This window comes from Sinocyclocheilus grahami, unplaced genomic scaffold (assembly GCF_001515645.1).
Source record: "Sinocyclocheilus grahami isolate Dianchi unplaced genomic scaffold, SAMN03320097.WGS_v1.1 scaffold956.1, whole genome shotgun sequence".
NCBI lineage: Eukaryota > Metazoa > Chordata > Actinopteri > Cypriniformes > Cyprinidae > Sinocyclocheilus > Sinocyclocheilus grahami.
The window spans coordinates 160119-165194 of NW_015506135.1; the positions used below are offsets into that span (position 1 = coordinate 160119).

Consider the following 5076-nt stretch of genomic DNA (forward strand, 5'->3'; position numbering starts at 1 on the left):
CAGGAGCGTCTGCCAACAGTGCCTTTATCAGGAATGTACAACAAATCTGGCGGAAAAGTACGACTCACATTTAAACTGGAGCAGGATCAGTTGTGGATCGGAACAAAAGGTGATTTCATCATTTAATTAAACACTTATCCATAATACTTGGTTTATGTTAATTTTTTTTCTGGCCTGCAGAAAGAACAGAAAAAATCCCGATGGGTTCCATCAAAAATGTTGTGACTGAGCCAATAGAGGGTCATGAGGACTATCATATGATGGTATGTGTTTATCGCAGCATTTAACAAACTATGCATTGTATCTGGCATTCTCAAACTGGATTTTTTTAAAACTTAATATACTAATGATAACTGTAAATATTTTACTTATTGTTTGGTGCTGCTATAAGACATATATATATATATATATGCTTGTTTGTCACCCTAGGCATTTCAGCTGGGTCCGACAGAAGCCTCACAATATTGGGTCTACTGGGTGCCTGCACAGTTTGTTGATGCAATCAAAGACACAGTTCTCGGAAAATGGCAGTATTTTTAACGTGCCTCTATAGACACTGAAGAATTGGGATTCAGAGCAAAAGATTGATAACATTAACTGGAGCCAACACAATAATCTGAAGAACCGATTTTTCTGAAGTATTTCCAGAGCAAACCGAAGGATTGCTGTTGGACAAAATATTTTGGGGGTTTTAAGTGCACTAAGTGTCAGCATCCCGTTTTTCAAACTGTTTCATCACTCGTTTTTTTTTTGTTGTTTTTTTTAAAGCAATCCCAAGCATAAACAGAAAATTGTACAGAACTTGCATATACATTTCTCGTAGTTATTCTGAAAGAAATAAAAATTATTTAAGGAAAATGATTGATGCAGTAGAAAGATTTTATCTAGTATATTCCTTGGTTTACCATACAACTCAAGCAATCTTGCCAAAGTCGATATAGTTCACGCCGTTGTTAGTTTTACAGTCAGCTTTTATGATTGCACAGATTATAGTTTACATGTAAAGCAGCAGCAATGTAACACTCAAATATGGTATTAATCAAGGTTAAAAGAGCATTGTGGCATTTTACGTGGTTCAAAAAATTCAGCATTTTCTTCAAGACTTTTAATAGCACATGGAGAGCTCATCTCATTTTGCCTTGACAGCAGGAGCCTTGATGCAGAATTACAACCCAAAAGCCAAGAGTACAGTTGCTCAGCCTCTGTACTTTCAACCACATGATACTTTGACAAAGGCAATATCTTCTTTATATTTCATGGTTAAACGCAGCAACATCTCTAGGGCCAAGTCCCTCTCAAATCAGATGCTATATTAGGGAAAACAGTGTTGATGTGCCCTTAATACTCAGTCGTTTAACTAAGTTGCTGATGATTGACTATTCTGATCATGCATGTTGTTTTTTCAAACATGGTGCTAACCAATGATAAGCATTTTTAATTCAATAAAGCCCGAAGGAAGGAAGAGTTTCAGTGACCTTTCTGTAATAAATTTGCCTGTATACTTACGTTTTTTAAATTTTCAAACTCTATGTAGCAGCTCACAATTGAAATTCCTCCTAAATCATATATTTCAGTATATATGTATCTAATTCAATAGTAAGAGGAATAGCTCACCCTAAAACAAAAATGTTATCACCTCGAGGCCAAGATGTTGATTTACCATTGCATTAGCATTATCATTTGTTCACCAGTGGATCCTCAGCAGTGAATGGGTGCCGTCAGAATGAGAGTCCAAACAGCTGATAAAAACATCACAATAATCCACAAGTAATGACATGAATTTAGTCCAGTCAACATCATGTGAAGCGAAAAGTTGAATGTTTGTAAGAAACAAATCCATCATTATGATATTTTTTAACTTTAAACCTTTGTTTCCGGCTAAAATATGAGTCCTCTATCCATGATATTGATTTCTCCAGTAAAAAGGTCACTTCCTCTGAATCAGGAGAGAAATATGCACGTTTACAAGTGAAAACGGTCCAAAACACTTCTAATCAAATATGTCGGTGGATTTTGATGCGAGAGGACGACAGGGGATGGACTCGTATATTTTGGACAGAATAGATGGTTTAAAATTAAAATGCTTTATTACAAATGATGGATTTGTTTAATACTAATATTATTTATTAATGTATTTATTTAATTAAATATGCAGCTTTTCGCTTCACAAAGTACTTGTTGATGGAGACGTGTGGATTATTGTGATGTCTTAATCAGCTGTTTGGACTCTCATTCTGACGGCACCCATTCACTGCAGAGGATCCACTGGTGAACAAGTGATGTAATGCTGAATTTCTCCAAATCTGTTTTGAAGAAACAGACTTATCAACATCTTGGATGGCCTGAGGGTGAGTAAATTGTCAGCAAAGTTTCATTTTTGAGTGAACTAGTCCTTATATGAGAAAGTTGTGTAGATCCATCACCCCCTTAATGTAGTAAGCTACATAACTATTATTTAGAGTTATATTTCATGATTAGAAAGATTATACAGCTGTCTGTGGTTGAGCATTAGCATTTTTCTTTTTCAAAATACTCTCTGATGTGTAAAGTGTTTCCTTATCAACTAGTAATAGTGCCTCTGAATGGAAATATGAGTATATTACATAATGTGAAAAAACTACATTCAAAGATTTTGAATATTAAACCATTACACAGCTGGTTCATGAATATATGCAGCAAAATAAGACTTGAGTACTTTTTTCTATTTTGTGTCCATATTTTAATTTACATGCAAATCAGTCACGTTCTCCTTTTGTTTAACCTCAAATATCTTAAAAGCTTCCATTGAACTAATTTATTGAGCGGTCCCAAATAAACCGATACATCTCGGATGTATTATTTCAATTGCAATTAAACAGTATATTCAGTATGCTTTTTGCTACTTGAGTAGTTGTTTTCCAAAAATCTTCTGTTGTCATGCATGGATCACAGGTGTACAGCTCAGGTTAAGAAGAAAAAAGAAACCGGTTTTGATCACTATCACTGACATGAGGAATGGAAAATATGCCTTCAGATATGTAGCAGCGCTACAACACAACTGGAATATTTTTTTAACCTCGTTAACCTATGAGCTCATCTTCAAACAAGTAACTTTATATAACTGACTGTATAAAAACTGAGGTTTGTGACATACATATTTAGTTAACAGACTCTTTGTCCAAAGTGATTTGCAAATGAGGACTACAACAGCAATAATGAAAATTGAGAAAACTAAACCAAATCATACCATTTTTTCAAAAGGCGCACACTTTTTCGTCAAGGTATACACACTATTTTTGTTTCACACAGGTTGCCAAATAAATCATTGTTCAAAATTCAAAAGCAACTCTTTTTTTTTTTGCAAACGGGAGTTTTGCACCAGCTGTTACTATGGCAGTGTCTTATCTGAAACACTGCATTTACCAATCTTTTTCGTCAAGGTATACACACTATTTTTGTTTCACACAGGTTGCCAAATAAATCATTGTTCAAAATTCAAAAGCAACTCTTTTTTTTTTTTTTGCAAACGGGAGTTTTGCACCAGCTGTTACTATGGCAGTGTCTTATCTGAAACACTGCATTTACCAATCAGAGCATCAGAGCTATCTATTTCATAAAGTAAGCAGAATTAACTGTTTTATGTTTTAATTATGTTTACATTACATTTACATTTATTCATTTAGCAGCCACATTTATCCAAAATGACTTACAAAGGAGGAACATTGCAAGCAATTTATCTTTTTTTTTTTTGTAATTGTCAGATGCAAATTCATCACTGTCATCTGCAAATACTCAGCTTGAGTTGTCATCCTACAAACCTTTATTATTATTATTACAGTTTCTATTTGTAAGCAGAGCAGTTTGGTTAAAATACTGTTGCTGTGTGATGGTGAGAAATGTTTGATCTGTGTGTGCTGGTACAAATGTATCTCTATTGAATGATCCAAATGATCTGTGACCATGTGTCACCCCCAGTCTTGAAATATATGAGACATGCATAACAAGATACACCTGTTTCTTATACTGCAGGACAGCTGACTGTAGAAAAAGCGGATAGCCTGGGTTTTTAATGCTCTGAAGAATACATTGTTGGTGTACTTCCTGAAAACATCTTGTGACAGTTGGGTGCAGCCATGATTATAGAGATGTTTTTGTCATGTCATTTAATAGACATGCCAGCAATTTACATCAAGCATATAAGGTGCGCATTTGTTCCTCCATAAAACCCAAACTTAACTTCAGAATCAGCACAATCGGTGATTGTTGTAAAATGCTGTCTTTACTGTTGCTAAATTGCGGGACATGTTTGGTAATAAAGCACAATAATCCTCGCAAGAGATGCTGATCCCAAGGCTGAAATGTGGCGTGCGCTCCAATACAACTAGACGAGCAAATTAAACTTTGGGCTTCGGGTGCACATCCAAGCGATCAAACACACAGAAAATGTGTCAAAATGGCCGGCTTGGAGAGTGTTCACTTAAACACAGTTTATGTCTTAAGTGGACGGGAACAGTTGAAAGAAAATCCGATGTGTGACAATATTCTCTTGTTAATGTTAATTAATGTTAATCAAACAATAAAATGCAAAGAGAAAATCACTCACAGCTCTCAATCTCAATGACGTTAGCTTTAATAAGCATTAATCTATCAATTCATAAAGTGAAAATTCAAGTTTATTATTTGTATAGCGCTTTTACGCAGTCAAAACTATGCAGTGTTCATTTACATTTGATTACTTTATTCGATTTCTTTTGTAGGCTATATTAGACTTACCTGAACAGTAAAACAATAAAAAATGCCTGCACACTGGTGCATTTACAAATTTATGTTTTATATTAATTTCATTAAATGTTTATTTTACATTTCAGAATATAAAGCCATTTTAATTCAGCTCAATCCTATATATATATATATAGTCAACATTTGAAGTGGATCAAAAAAAGTTGATCAAAGTTGTCCAAAGACAAGAACGCATTTTAGTTTAAGGTTTTAGGATAAATTTGATGAAAGGTTTTGATCCACTGTAAATGTTGACTACTGTATATATATATATATATATATATATATATATATATACAATATATACACACATGAGAG

At 34.1% G+C, this 5076-nt stretch overlaps 1 long non-coding RNA gene across 1 annotated transcript; it reads left to right on the forward strand.

The window, feature by feature from the left end:
* LOC107564697 (uncharacterized) lies at positions 1-1066 on the forward strand. The gene is made up of 3 exons (XR_001606272.1): positions 1-109; positions 181-263; positions 430-1066. It is a non-coding gene; the product is annotated as an uncharacterized lncRNA (long non-coding RNA).
* Positions 1067-5076: the final 4010 nt, after the last annotated feature.